The sequence below is a fragment of the Syngnathus floridae genome, chromosome 12, assembly GCF_059516105.1.
Source record: "Syngnathus floridae isolate MCC-2025c chromosome 12, RoL_Sflo_1.0, whole genome shotgun sequence".
NCBI classification, from domain to species: domain Eukaryota; kingdom Metazoa; phylum Chordata; class Actinopteri; order Syngnathiformes; family Syngnathidae; genus Syngnathus; species Syngnathus floridae.
This window is the reverse complement of record NC_142424.1, coordinates 14,684,854-14,700,953: the sequence shown is the minus strand read 5'-3', so window position 1 is coordinate 14,700,953 and position 16,100 is coordinate 14,684,854.

The following is a 16,100-nucleotide window of genomic DNA, read 5'->3' as shown; positions in this document are numbered from 1 at the left end:
GGGATTAAATTAAGGATAAAATTAGGTCAATGATTAGAAATCAATGGTGCTCTACACAAAAAGGCTTAAATTTTTAATGGGGAAATATTTGGAGTACTGTGTTGGTCTACATAGGTCATGGGCCGAGTTTATTTGGTTTTGATTGTGGTTTGGGTTTATTTTGTTTATTGTTAGGTTTTCCTTGTGTTTATTGTTAAGGTGTTCCTTGTTATTCTCTTATCCCCTGCATTGTAAATGTCTTCTTTATGCAGATAGATTAACAGGCTAGGAATTTAGTGAGGAGAAAATTGATCAATTGATGGGGGTTAATAATTGTCCAAATCCTAGTTACATGTTTTGAGGGACCAGAGCAATGACATTATATTTAATTTGCAGGCCATTATTTCGTATGTGATGACAGTGTCTAGATAAGTAGACTGTTTTATCAAAAATGTGAGAGTGAAGGAGGAGGTTTGATTTGTAATCTGGCATTTGGGTGCCACTTTTAAGAGTCTGTGCAGGAGCATAGATTGTTTTTGTTTGTTTTTAAAGATATATTTGACAGTTTATCTCGGTGCAGTAAGGATAAAGCAATTTTGAAAGACTTAAAATTAAAAGCAAAATTACATTTTAATTCTGACACATGCCAGCTAACATGAGGATGGCAAATAAATGAATAAATACTCGCTCAAATGCGGCATGTGTTTTAAATTGGGCGATAAGACATTCACTTTCAAGCACTATCATTTAGCGCTGCTGACAACAATAACTTATGAGATGGTAAACCAAGGAGGAGTGTCATAGTTGGAACACAGGCGCTGTATGACCTATAGATTGAACAATAACATTCACCGCATATACAACCATGTTGGTAGATTGTTAAATTACATTACAGTTTATTACAAAGGATTTCGGAACTTTATTTGATGATAAACACTGGAACGAGGATTTTAGCCGTGTTAATGGGTAGGGTGGATGGATTACTCGAAAAAAAAAAAAAAAAAAAGCTTTTGATAAGGGCGGCTTGATAGTAAGATGATGTGTGTGCGCAACTGATAGGATACAATATGTTAATGGGAAGATTTGGGGTGTAAGGAACAAATACTACACATGAAGACTGATAACACGAAGATAGTTTTGTGAAATTTGTGTCCCAGTGTGTTCTGCCCTCGCGCATGGCACAAGTCCTGAACTGAGTCCTTGTACTCTACTGGCTGCCTCAAAATCAACAGAGGACTGTCCCTGGTCATGAGACACCTTTGACCTTTGGGAGAACAACAGGAACTATTATCATGCTTGAAGGGGCAAGCACAGCTCTTCACAGGACAAGAACCATATAGTTGGTGGAATACACACAGTTGCAGATCAAAAAGAAAATGGACTGAAAGAACAAAGACAAGATGGACGCATTTGAGAATGGCGGACGGTCCAGCCCTGAATCATCATCATGAGAATCTAAGAGGAGAGGCTGCTAAAGACTTGCACGAGTCACATGAAGTCAAACTGGACACATTGCTAAAGACTGCTGAAGCATTACAAAGTTGGTGGAGTGTGGGACAAAAGGGATGGAAGTGTGTTTGGGTGCTGGGGCAGACATAACTGAGGAGTTTTGATAAAAGTGGGAATAATAAGGCTGCTTATTGACACTGAAACGGGGATAAAAAAAAATAAAATACATAGATAGGGACAGTGAAGATGCACTGACAAATTACACAACCGCGTGATCAGAAACTTTGCAAGGTGGACATTGATCAATAGAAATTAAATCTTTTGAATCATAAATTTTTATATGTAACTTAGCATTTCGAAGACATAATTAATCTAACTGAAATAATGAAATTTTATAATTGGACCAGTGAAAATTTGGATTCGGGCAACAGAAGGCTGAATTGCTAAACTTAATTGACCTTTATCAAAACAACAGAATTTAATTACACATCAACTGCGACTGACTTATAGGATGCATATTTCAGCTTGAATGGGTGAGGGGCCATAAGAAAGTTGGAATTCTGGATAGTCGGCAAAATAGTAATACAGTAGGGCTTTAAATAACAAATACATTGACATGACCCTTGCGACAATTGATTTAAATGGCAATTTATGATCGGCATTTGGGGTTAGGATTAACAATCCATCCATCCATCCATTACTGGTGTGGCTTGTCCTTACGAGGGCCACAGATGATTAACAATAATAACTAGAATTATTCATTTCTGTAGAAATTGCGTGTGAAAGCGAAGAGGCTGAATAAAAATTCGGGGAAAGCTACAAGGTTATGTTTAAATTTGGAACGTGATGAATTGGCTAGAAAATTGATAAAAATTTAGAAAGAATTTTGTAAAATTGGGCGTGAATTTTAAAGTTGAAAATTTGAAATTTGGGGAGTGGGAAGTTTTGGAATAGGTAGGCATAAGATGAACAGTTAAAAAAAAAAAAAAAAAAAAAAATTGAAATGAGTTGAGTCAGTGGAAAAAAAAAAAAAAGAAGAAAAAAGGAAAACTAGAAGAAATTAGAAGGGAAAAAAAAATGAAACTTTGCAAAATTTTACCGCAATGTTGGAAGTGAGGATGTGAAATTTGAATTTGAATCTCGGAGGTTAAAAGTGTAATGGAGTAAATCAGATGAATTATGTGGAAGTAGTTAAGATTAAAATAAAAGGAAGAGGAATGCAGAAGAAGTTGAATAATAATAAAGTCAAGGCAATTCAAATTTATTTATATATCCCACAAGCAAGTCTCAAAGGGCTCCAAATGTACAAAAATTGCCAATTTAAAATACAAGAACAATAAGTGTGAGGGCCACAATGATGATCATGACAGCAAAAATATTTCTAATTGGTTTTGATAGGAACAAAGGGGGAACATGGAAGAAGGTTTTCAAAATTTGTGATATAGCGTCACTCAATTATCAAGAGTAAGTATTTCTTTTTAATTCTAAGAATTGGCATCAACAAAAATGAGAACGATAATCCAAGGTTATAGTGTAAGTGGCAGGAGGAAGCTGTGTATATTTTTTAAACATTATTTTCAGTATCATTATTTCTTAGGAGGGTCAGTAATGCTTGTGAGGAGATGAATGAAGGAACAAGGTGACAGTAAAAGGGAGTGCTCTAAAAATTTTTGGTTTTTTGCCAGAGGTAGTTATTTGGAGGGATGAATTTAAACTGAAAGCAAAATGGAACTGTTTAGTGGAAGAAATATGAGAAGGTGGAAATATTGAAGTTACAGCTCAACACAAAGTGTCAAATAGTCTAAGTGTGAGATGTGAGCAAACTAAATGGGGAGTTAAATCATGTTCCAGTATTATGCATATTGGCAAACGATGTGAGGACAGGAGACCAGACAATTAGATATTAATTTTGGATTTAAAATAAAAAAGGGAAATTTTAATTGTGGAGAAAATTTTGCATAGGGAGGGTTCTTTTTACAATTTAATATTGTATGTTTTATGTGTGTGTTGTGGGATGACAGTTTGTCTGTCATGCTGTATGAATGTCAAGTCTGTACTTGGGATGGGGTTTGTGTATTGTGAATGGTTAACATGATTTAAGGTTGGGGTGATGTGATCACAGCAGAGGATAACATTCCTCTCACCTGAAAAATATAAAGATACTACAGATTTGAAAAAAGCAAGATTGATCAGGGCTCATTTTGGACTAAATATGGGTTTAGGATTACTCTGGGGCACCATTGACAACAAAAGACTTCAATGGAGAAGGCCCATTTCAAGATTATGACCAGACGTGACTATACCAGCATTGACAATCAAGACTCTGAGCCAAGACAGTGTATGACAACAACTCTGGACTTACCTGACAGTGTGACGAAATGTATGTGACGGAATTTGTGATGACTTGCTTTGTTTTGATGTTTTACCTAATTGTATTGCAGCCTCTAACAGCAACCCAGGGAGCAGATTGTGCTTTATTTGTTAAACTTGCTTTACTTTGCAGGTTGTCAACTGCAGTCTTGGAGAATTTTGTGTCATGTCTGTGAACATGCATTAACAACTAACCCCTTACTTTTCATAACGAGTTTGTAAATGTGATCGGTTTCATGACAGGCTCGGCAGGCTCCAATTTTCTATTTCATGCGTTTGACATGCGCCCATGTGTGGATTATTTTTATCATTATGAATTTTATTTTTTGGTATTATGGATGTTTATTGTACGGAGAGCTGCATGCACAGCTACAGGTGGGTGGTGGCTTTTGTTCATACAGCCATGGGAGATGCTGCCAGTCGAGTTTCAGGGACTGAGAATTGGTGATTCCAGGCTAGGATGGCATCTGGAGGTACACCGAAGTCCAGCTGGCGATGGGTATGTCACCATGGATATTGTTATTTTTACTTTTTAACCATTGTGACACATTTTTTAGAATGTGTCAAAAGGGGGAGGTAGAAAAATAATAAAAAAAAAAAACAAAGGGGGGAATTGTGAGATTTTAAGTGTTTTCAGATTTGATGGTTTTTAAGTCTTCAACATGCTGGACGGAGGAGAAGAAGCAGCTCGGCAGAAATGAAGTGAATGGGAGACAACATCATGAGATGGAGCCAAAGCCTGGTAACAAGTGTGAAGAGTTTCAAAATAGCTCATAATAAACTGTAGACCTTCACAAGATAGGATCAAATAGGTGGGAGAGTATTAAATGTAAAAAATTAGAACAATAACATACAGACTCCAAACAAATTGGGAACAGGTGGATTATGAACGTTAAAGTTTGAATAACACATTATTCACGTGATTGCAGGATAAACAATGGAAGGGATTGATAAACTGAACAAATTTAAGATGATTGCGGTAGTATTATGTCGAAAACAAATAGATTCAACAAGTTTTTTCCCTATAAAATGGTGCCGTTTGGGTTTGAAGTACATAGTCGCTTCAAAGGAGGAAAAGCATGATTTAAGATACGTGATTGATCAATGAGAAGGCTATCCCTTGTACCAGGGGGGTCAAACTCATTTGTTCACGGGCCGCAGTGTAGTCATAGCTTCTTTCGGAGGACCGGTATGACTGTCATACCCAAATAAATGTGTGAGCACCTCATATTATATAGAGTAAAAGCTACAAAACAAACTGACAAGTAACTCGCTTTCAAATCAGACAAATAAAAACTGGTCTAATATTTAAAAATAAAATATTATTAAAAGTGAAGACAATTTGCAATTCGAGTAATGACTCATGAATAAAAAGCACAATTTGTCTTCGGGGGCCGCATAAAATCATGTGTCGGGCTGCATCTGGCCCCCAGGTCTTGAGTTTGACACCTGTGCCTTATACAAAGGTAAAGTAGGATTAGAATTTGATAAAACAGATATGGACATCATCATATTCCATTAGAGTTTGAATTGCTTGCAATACAATTACAAATTAGTTAACACCTGTGTGATTGATTGATTGATTGATTGATTGATTGATTGGGTGGTTGATTGATTGATTGGTTGGTTTATTGATTGAGTGATTCATTGAGTGACTGACTGAAGGGCTGAGTGGCCGAATGGGCAATTGTTCGATGTCTGTCTGTCTATATGTATGTACTATATATGTATGTATGTATTTCGTTATTTGTTTTACGTATGTAATTCGTTATTTGTTTATGTATTTCTCTTTCACATTTTCTTTCTCATCTTCCACTTCTTTCGGCTGCTCCTGTTAGGGGCCGCGACTGCAGAGCGATCGTTTCCATATCTTTCTGTGCCACCAACCATCTGCATGTCCTATCTTTGTCTCTGCCACACTCTCCATTATTTTGGCTAGTAGATTTCCAAGCCTCGCTTCTAACATTCTTTCCGATAACTTCATGCTTTGCTTAATAAACATAACAACACCTCTGTAGCTACTACAGTTCTGCGCATCGCCGTGGTCTGAATTAAGAAATAGAAGTCAACACCTTTCCGGGGAACTTCTCGCTTTTTAAGAATCTCCCCTGCCATCTCTCCTTGATAGTTCCATGCTGTCACTGGAATGTCGTCTAGGCCAATTGCCTTTCCACTCTCCATCTTTTACAAATGTCTGGGTATGAATTTTATCTATATTTATTTTTCTCACTCATTGGCGGCCCCACAGAGGGACTTGTAGCGGCTCCACAGAGGGACGTGGTGTGCCAACAGAGGGACCCTGGTGGCATCAACGATTTTGGTGACCTCAGTAAAACTGAGGTCAACAGAGGGAGTGAAGGAATGAGGTCGAAATACAAAAAGTCCTGCCTCGCTACAAAAACAGATATGCTCAAACCTCATTGAATAAAGTACATAAGCAGACAAGTATATTCACATATTAAATAAATAAAAGAAACATTTGAAGCATATAATTATACCTACACACCAAATCAATAAAGAAGACATAACTAGACATTTTTGATAAGTGGTGATGAGAAAGGTTTTTATAACTTTATGATCTGATATATATATTTCTGAGGACTTTGAAATAACAAATGACTTTTGATATATTGCCTAAATACCTTAATGACCCTTAAGGAACTGTGGAATGCATGCCTGATGTTTTTTCTCTGAATCATGGACACGGCCACAGTCGTCTTGACCGTTCAGTACTTGATTGTATCTTATGTTTTGACTAATGCTAGACGCCAGTTTTTGATTACTACTGAACGTTCTGCACAGAGGGAAATATCTTGGCCTCACAAAGAAAAAGATACGGTTGAATGCGGTACGACAGTGTATGTCCGAGATTGGAGGAGAATGTTCACAGGAAGGTCACGTGGAGATAAAACCAGCTGGTGCCAGAAGGAGCCACCCGAGAACTCGGCCAAAGATGATCGCCAAGGCCGAGATACGGGATGGAAGACAACAACCCCCTCCACACACACACACCAACAGCCCCCACCAACACACCGAATCGCCCATAACCAGCACCACTCGCATGGAAGCAGACTCTCCTTCGAACTTGCCCCACCCCGAAGACTCATCGCCCATCAATCCCGGCCCACAATGTGCTACTGAATATAAAACTGATCTAACAACCTTGGACTTTGCCCTTTTCTGAATGGAGACTTTCCGCTCTTGAAGGGCCCAGCGCTGTATTGCACTTTCCTGAAAACAGAGCTTTTTGAACAAGAATTGTGATTGAACTCAACCAAGCTGTCTAAGTCTAATTTCTGCTTCAGTGTCTTTGCATTTTCCTAAATCTGAAGAAATCAAACGAGCACGCAGTGAGTAAATTGAATAACAGGTGATTGGCAAAGGCTTTTGCCGTGAGGCGCAGATAACGCGCTCCCTAAATTGTGGACAAAATCCAACAATCTCCTCCGCGGTGCTTATAAACAGCCAATCCGCTAGAAGGGTTCTTATTTCGGCCACTTAGCGCATGCGCACGGCCTCCCGGTTGTTCCGGGCGGCATACGCGAGTATGCTTGCCGCTGGAAGTGCAATGAGGCTCTGCGGTCTCCTCCGCGGTGCTTATAAACAGCCGATCCGCTAGGCGGGAGCTTATTTCGGCCACTTGGCTCGTGCGCACGGCCTCAAGGTGGAATCGGGCGGCGTGTGCGAGTGTGCTGGCCGCTGGAAGTGCAATGAGGCTCTGCGGTCTCCTCCGCGGTGCTTATAAACAGCCGGTCCGCTAGGCGGGAGCTTATTTCGGCATCTTGGTGCGTGCGCACGGCCTCCCGGTGGAACCGGGAAGCGTGCGCGAGTGTGCTGGCCGCTGGAAGTGCAATGAGGCTCTGCTATCTCCTCCGCGGTGCTTATAAACAGCCGATCCGCTACGCGGGATCTTATTTCGGCCACTTAGCGCATGCACGCGGCCTCCCGGTTGTTCCGGGCGGCGTGCGCGAGTATGCTTGCCGCTGGAAGTGCAATGAGGCTCCGCGATCTCCTCCGCGGTGCTTATAAACAGCCGATCCGCTAGGCGGGAGCTTAATTTGGCCACTTGGCGCGTGTGCACGGCCTCCCGGTGGAACCGGGTGGCGTGCGCGAGTGTGCTGGCCGCTGGAAGTGCAATGAGGCTCCGAGATCTCCTCCGCAGTACTTATAAACAGCCGATCCGCTAGGCGGGAGCTTATTTCGGCCACTTTGCGCGTGCGCACCGCCTCCCGGTTGTTCCGGGCGGCGTGCGCGAGTGTGCTGGCCGCTGGAAGTGCAATAAGGCTCCGCGATCTCCTCCGCGGTGCTTATAAACAGCCAATCCGCTAGGCGGGAGCTTATTTCGGCCACTAGGCGCATGCGCACGACCTCCCGGTTGTTCCGGGCGGCGTGCGCGAGTGTGCTGACCGCTGGAAGTGCAATGAAGCTCTGCAATCTCCTCCGCGGTGCTTATAAACAGCCGCTCCGAGAGGCGGGAGCTTATTTCGGCCACTTGGCGCATGCGCACGTCCTCCCGGTTGTTCCGGGCGGCGTGTGCGAGTGTGCTGGCCGCTGGAAGTGCAATGAGGCTCTGCGGTCTCCTCCGTGGTGCTTATAAACAGCCGGTCCGCTAGGCGGGAGCTTATTTCGGCCACTTGGTGCGTGCGCACGGCCTCCCGGTGGAACCGGGAAGCGTGCGCGAGTGTGCTGGCCGCTGGAAGTGCAATGAGGCTCCGCTATCTCCTCCGCGGTGCTTATAAACAGCCGATCCTCTAGGCGGGATCTTATTTCGGCCACTTAGCGCATGCGCACGGCCTCCCGGTTGTTCCGGGCGGCGTGCGCGAGTATGCTTGCCGCTGGAAGTGCAATGAGGCTCTGCGGTCTCCTCCGCGGTGCTTATAAACAGCCGGTCCGCTAGGCGGGAGCTTATTTCGGCCACTTGGCGCGTGCGCACGGCCTCCCGGTGGAACCAGGAAGCGTGCGCGAGTGTGCCGGCCGCTGGAAGTGCAATCAGGCTCCGCGAACTCCTCCGCGGTTCTTATAAACAGCCGATCCGCTAGGCGGGAGCTTATTTCGGCCACGGCGCGTGCGCACGGCCTCCCGGTGGAGCCGGGCGGTGTGCGCGATTGTGCTGGCCGCTGGAAGTGCAATGAGGCTCTGCGATCTCCTCCGCGGTGCTTATAAACAGCCAATCCGCTAGAAGGGAGCTTATTTCGGCCACGGCGCGTGCGCACGGCCTCCCGGTGGAGCCGGGCGGTGTGCGCGATTGTGCTGGCCGCTGGAAGTGCAATGAGGCTCTGCGATCTCCTCCGCGGTGCTTATAAACAGCCAATCCGCTAGAAGGGAGCTTATTTCGGCCACCTGGCGCGTGCGCACGGCCTCCCGGTGGAACCGGGAAGCGTGCGCGAGTGTGCTGGCCGCTGGAAGTGCAATGAGGCTCCGCAATCTCCTCCGCGGTGCTTATAAACAGCCGATCCGCTAGGCGGGAGCTTATTTTGGCCACTTGGCGCGTGTGCACGGCCTCCCGGTGGAACCGGGTGGTGTGCGCGAGTGTGCTGGCCGCTGGAAGTGCAATGAGGCTCTGCAGTCTCCTCCGCGGAGCTCATAAACAGCCGATCCGCTAGGCGGGAGCTTATTTCGGCCACTTGGCGCGTGCGCACGGCCTCCCGGTGGAACCGGGTGGCGTGCGCGAGTGTGCTGGCCGCTGGAAGTGCAATGAGGCTCCGCAATCTCCTCCGCAGTACTTATAAACAGCCGATCCGCTAGGCGGGAGCTTATTTCGGCCACTTTGCGCGTGCGCACCGCCTCCCGGTTGTTCCGGGCGGCGTGCGCGAGTGTGCTGGCCGCTGGAAGTGCAATGAGGCTCCGCAATCTCCTCCGCGGTGCTTATAAACAGCCGATCCGCTAGGCGGGAGCTTATTTCGGCCACTTGGCTCGTGTGCACGGCCTCAAGGTGGAATCAGGCGGCGTGTGCGAGTGTGCTGGCCGCTGGAAGTGCAATGAGGCTCTGCGGTCTCCTCCGCGGTGCTTATAAACAGCCGGTCCGCTAGGCGGGAGCTTATTTCGGCCACTTGGTGCGTGCGCACGGCCTCCCGGTGGAACCGGGAAGCGTGCGCGAGTGTGCTGGCCGCTGGAAGTGCAATGAGGCTCCGCTATCTCCTCCGCGGTGCTTATAAACAGCCGATCCGCTAGGCGGGATCTTATTTCGGCCACTTAGCGCATGCGCACGGCCTCCCGGTTGTTCCGGGCGGCGTGCGCGAGTATGCTTGCCGCTGGAAGTGCAATGAGGCTCTGCGATCTCCTCCGCGGTGCTTATAAACAGCCGATCCGCTCGGCGGGAGCTTATTTCGGCCACTTGGCGCGTGTGCACGGCCTCCCGGTGGAACCGGGTGGTGTGTGCGCGAGTGTGCTGGCCGCTGGAAGTGCAATGAGGCTCTGCAGTCTCCTCCGCGGAGCTCATAAACAGCCCATCCGCTAGGCGGGAGCTTATTTCGGCCACTTGGCGCGTGCGCACGGCCTCCCGGTGGAACCGGGTGGCGTGCACGAGTTTGCTGGCCGCTGGAAGTGCAATGAGGCTCCGCTATCTCCTCCGCAGTACTTATAAACAGCCGATCCGCTAGGCGGGAACTTATTTCGGCAACTTTGCGCGTGCGCACCGCCTCCCGGTTGTTCCGGGCGGCGTGCGCGAGTGTGCTGGCCGCTGGAAGTGCAATGAGGCTCCGCGATCTCCTCCGCGGTGCTTATAAACAGCCAATCCGCTAGGCGGGAGCTTATTTCGGCCACTAGGCGCATGCGCACGGCCTCCCGGTTGTTCCGAGGGGCGTGCGCGAGTGTGCTGGCCGCTGGAAGTGCAATGAAGCTCTGCGATCTCCTCTGCGGTGCTTATAAACAGCCGCTCCGCTAGGCGGGATCTTATTTCGGCCACTTGGCGCATGCGCTCGTCCTCCCGGTTGTCCCGGGCGGCGTGTGCGAGTGAGCTTGCCGCTGGAAGTGCAATGAGGCTCCGCGATCTCCTCCGCGGTGCTTATAAACAGCCGATCTGCTAGGCGGGAGCTTATTTCGGCCACGGCGCGTGCGCACGGCCTCCCGGTGGAGCCGGGCGGTGTGCGTGAGTGTGCTGGCCGCTGGAAGTGCAATGAGGCTCCGCTATCTCCTCCGCGGTGCTTATAAACAGCTGATCCGCTAGGCGGGATCTTATTTCGTCCACTTAGCGCATGCGCACGGCCTCCCGGTTGTTCCGGGCGGCGTGCGCGAGTATGCTTGCCGCTGGAAGTGCAATGAGGCTCCGCGATCTCCTCAGCGGTGCTTATAAACAGCCGATCCGCTCGGCGGGAGCTTATTTCGGCCACTTTGCGCGTGCGCACCGCCTCCCGGTTGTTCCGGGCGGCGTGCGCGAGTGTGCTGGCCGCTGGAAGTGCAATAAGGCTCCGCGATCTCCTCCGCGGTGCTTATAAACAGCCAATCCGCTAGGCGGGAGCTTATTTCGGCCACTAGGCGCATGCGCACGACCTCCCGGTTGTTCCGGGCGGCGTGCGCGAGTGTGCTGACCGCTGGAAGTGCAATGAAGCTCTGCGATCTCCTCCGCGGTGCTTATAAACAGCCGCTCCGAGAGGCGGGAGCTTATTTCGGCCACTTGGCGCATGCGCACGTCCTCCCGGTTGTTCCGGGTGGCGTGTGCGAGTGTGTTTGCCGCTGGAAGTGCAATGAGGCTCCGAGATCTCCTCCGCGGTGCTTATAAACAGCCGCTCCGCTAGGCGGGAGCTTATTTTGGCCACTTGGCGCATGCGCACGTCCTCCCGGTTGTTCCGGGCGGCGTGCGCGAGTGTGCTTGCCGCTGGAAGTGCAATGAGGCTCCGCGATCTCCTCCGCGGTGCTTATAAACAGCCGATCCGCTAGGCGGGAGCTCATTTCGGCCACGGCGCGTGCGCACGGCCTCCCGGTGGAGCCGGGCGGTGTGCGTGAGTGTGCTGGCAGCTGGAAGTGCAATGAGGCTCTGCGATCTCCTCCGCGGTGCTTATAAACAGCCAATCCGCTAGAAGGGAGCTTATTTCGGCCACCTGGCGCGTGTGCACGGCCTCCCGGTGGAACCGGGAAGCGTGCGCGAGTGTGCTGGCCGCTGGAAGTGCAATGAGGCTCCGCAATCTCCTCCGCGGTGCTTGTAAACAGCCGATCCGCTAGGCGGGAGCTTATTTCGGCCACTTGGCTCGTGCGCACGGCCTCAAGGTGGAATCGGGCGGCGTGTGCGAGTGTGCTGGCCGCTGGAAGTGCAATGAGGCTCTGCGGTCTCCTCCGTGGTGCTTATAAACAGCCGGTCCGCTAGGCGGGAGCTTATTTCGGCCACTTGGTGCGTGCGCACGGCCTCCCGGTGGAACCGGGAAGCGTGTGCGAGTGTGCTGGCCGCTGGAAGTGCAATGAGGCTCCGCTATCTCCTCCGCGGTGCTTATAAACAGTCGATCCGCTAGGCGGGATCTTATTTCGGCCACTTAGCGCATGCGCACGGCCTCCCGGTTGTTCCGGGCGGCGTGCGCGAGTATGCTTGCCGCTGGAAGTGCAATGAGGCTCCGCGATCTCCTCTGCGGTGCTTATAAACAGCCGATCCGCTCAGCGGGAGCTTATTTCGGCCACTTCGCGCGTGCGCACGGCCTCCCGGTGGAACCGGGTGGCGTGCGCGAGTGTGCTGGCCGCTGGAAGTGCAATGAGGCTCTGCAGTCTCCTCCGCGGTGCTCATAAACAGCCGATCCGCTAGGCGGGAGCTCATTTCGGCCACTTGGCGCATGTACACGGCCTCCCGGTTGTTCCGGGCGGCGTGCGCGAGTGTGCTTGCCGCTGGAAGTGCAATGAGGCTCCACGATCTCCTCCGCGGTGCTTATAAACAGCCGATCCGCTAGGCGGGAATTTATTTCGCCCACTTGGCGCGTGCGCACGGGCTTCCGGTGGAGTTGGGCGGCGTGTGCGAGTGTGCTTGCCGCTGGAAGTGCAATGAGGCTCCGCGATCTCCTCCGCGGTGCTTATAAACAGCCGCTCCGGTAGGCGGGAGCTTATTTCGGCCACTTGGCGCATGCGCACGTCCTCCCGGTTGTTCCGGGCGGCGTGCGCGAGTGTGCTTGCCGCTGGAAGTGCAATGAGGCTCCGCTATCTCCTCCGCAGTACTTATAAACAGCTGATCCGCTAGGCGGGAACTTGTTGACCACTGCGCATGAAGAAATAACCACCTGCAACGTTTGGTTTAGGTTTTAGGTGCATTTTTAATTTTATTGCTTAAATTGCATTTTCTCGACGAGCTGAGCACGTTTTCTGAAATGTGCTCCTCCCGTCACTCTGGTTAGGTGCGCATAGTAAAAAGAGCTCTTGGCAGCTAGAGAGTGCCGCGTTGACCACTGCGCATGAAGAAATAACCACCTGCAACGTTTGGTTTAGGTCTTAGGTGCATTTTCAATTTTATTGCTTAAATCGCATTTTCTCGACGAGCTGAGCACGTTTTCTGAAATGTGCTCCTCCCGTCACTCTGGTTGGGTGCGCATAGTAAAAAGTGCTCTTGGCAGCTAGGGAGTGCCGCGTTGACCACTGCGCGTGAAGAAATAACCACCTGCAACGTTTGGTTTAGGTTTTAGGTGCATTTTTAATTTTATTGCTTAAATCGCATTTTCTCGACGAGCTCAGCACGTTTTCTGAAATGTGCTCCTCCCGTCACTCTGGTTGGGTGCGCACAGTAAAAAGTACTCTTGGCAGCTAGAGAGTGCCGCATTGACCACTGCGCATGAAGAAATAACCACCTGCAACGTTTGGTTTAGGTTTTGGGTGCATTTTTAATTTTATTGCTTAAATCGCATTTTCTCGACGAGCTGAGCACGTTTTCTGAAATGTGCTCCTCCCGTCACTCTGGTTGGGTTCGCATAGTAAAAAGTGCTCTTGGCAGCTAGAGAGTGCCGCGTTGACCACTGCGCATGAAGAAATGACCATCTGCAACGTTTGGTTTAGGTTTTGGGTGCATTTTTAATTTTATTGCTTAAATCGCATTTTCTCGACGAGCTGAGCACGTTTTCTGAAATGTGCTCCTCCCGTCACTCTGGTTGGGTGCGCATAGTAAAAAGTGCTCTTGGCAGCTAGAGAGTGCCGCGTTGACCACTGCGCGTGAAGAAATAACCACCTGCAACGTTTGGTTTAGGTTTTAGGTGCATTTTTAATTTTATTGCTTAAATCGCATTTTCTCGACGAGCTGAGCACGTTTTCTGAAATGTGCTCCTCCCGTCACTCTGGTTGGGTGCGCATAGTAAAAAGTGCTCTTGGCAGTTAGAGAGTGCCGCGTTGACCACTGCGCATGAAGAAATAACCACCTGCAACGTTTGGTTTAGATTTTAGATGCATTTTTAATTTTATTGCTTAAATCGCATTTTCTCGACGAGCTGAGCACGTTTTCTGAAATGTGCTCCTCCCGTCACTCTGGTTGGGTGCGCATAGTAAAAAGTGCTCTTGGCAGCTAGAGAGTGCCACGTTGACCACTGCGCATGAAGAAATAACCACCTGCAACGTTTGGTTTAGGTTTTGGGTGCATTTTTAATTTTATTGCTTAAATCGCATTTTCTCGACAAGCTGAGCAAGTTTTCTGAAATATGCTCCTCCCGTCACTCTGGTTGGGTGCGCATAGTAAAAAGTGCTCTTGGCAGCTAGAGAGTGCCGCGTTGACCACTGCGCATGAAGAAATAACCACCTGCAACGTTTGGTTTAGGTTTTAGGTGCATTTTTAATTTTATTGCTTAAATCGCATTTTCTCGACGAGCTGAGCATGTTTTCTGAATTGTGCTCCTCCCGTCACTCTGGTTGGGTGTGCATAGTAAAAAGTGCTGTTGGCAGCTAGAGAGTGTCGAGTTGACCACTGCGCGTGAAGAAATAACCACCTGCAACGTTTGGTTTAGGTTTTAGGTGCATTTTTAATTTTATTGCTTAAATCGCATTTTCTCGACGAGCTGAGCACGTTTTCTGAAATGTGCTCCTCCCGTCACTCTGGTTGGGTGTGCACAGTAAAAAGTGCTCCTGGCAGCTAGGGAGTGCCGAGTTGACCACTGCGCGTGAAGAAATAACCACCTGCAACGTTTGGTTTAGGTTTTAGGTGCATTTTTAATTTTATTGCTTAAATCGCATTTTCTCGTCGAGCTGAGCACATTTTCTGAAATGTGCTCCTCCCGTCACTCTGGTTGTGCGCGCATAGTAAAAAGTGCTCCTGGCAGCTAGAGAGTGCTGCGTTGACCACTGCGCATGAAGAAATAACCACCTGCAACGTTTGGCTTAGGTTTTAGGTGCATTTTTAATTGTATTGCTTTAATCGCATTTTCTCGACGAGCTGAGCACGTTTTCTGAAATGTGCTCCTCCCGTCACTCTGGTTGGGTGTGCACAGTAAAAAGTGCTCTTGGCAGCTAGAGAGTGCCGCGTTGACCACTGCGCATGAAGAAATAAGCACCTGCAACGTTTGGTTTAGGTTTTAGGTGCATTTTTAATTTTATTGCTTAAAATCGCATTTTCTCGACGAGCTGAGCACGTTTTCTGAAATGTGCTCCTCCCGTCACTCTGGTTGGGTGTGCACAGTAAAAAGTGCTCCTGGCAGCTAGGGAGTGCCGCGTTGACCACTGCGCATGAAGAAATAAGCAGCTGCAACGTTTGGTTTAGGTTTTAGGTGCATTTTTAATTTTATTGCTTAAATCGCATTTTCTCGACGAGCTGAGCACGTTTTCTGAAATGTGCTCCTCCCGTCGCTCTGGTTGGGTGCGCACAGTAAAAAGAGCTCCTGGCAGCTAGGGAGTGCCGCGTTGACCACTGCGCACGAAGAAATAAGCACCTGCAACGTTTGGTTTAGGTTTTAAGTGCATTTTTAATTTTATTGCTTAAATCGCATTCTCTCGACGAGCTGAGCACGTTTTCTGAAATGTGCTCCTCCCGTCGCTCTGGTTGGGTGCGCGTAGTAAAAAGTCTTCCTGGCAGCTAGAGAGTGCCGCGTTGACCACTGCGCATGAAGAAATAAGTACTTGCAACGTTTGGTTTAGGTTTTAGGTGCATTTTTAATTTTATTGCTTGAATCGCATTTTCTCGACGAGCTGAGCACGTTTTCTGAAATGTGCTCCTCCCGTCACTGTGGTTGGGTGCGCACATTAAAAAGTGCTCTTGGCAGCTAGGGAGTGCCGCGTTGACCACTGCGCATGAAGAAATAAGCACCTGCAACGTTTGGTTTAAGTTTCAGGTGCATTTTTAATTTTATTACTTAAATCGCATTTTCTCGACGAGCTGAGCACGTTTTCTGAAATGTGCTCCTCCCGTCGCTCTGGTTGGGCGC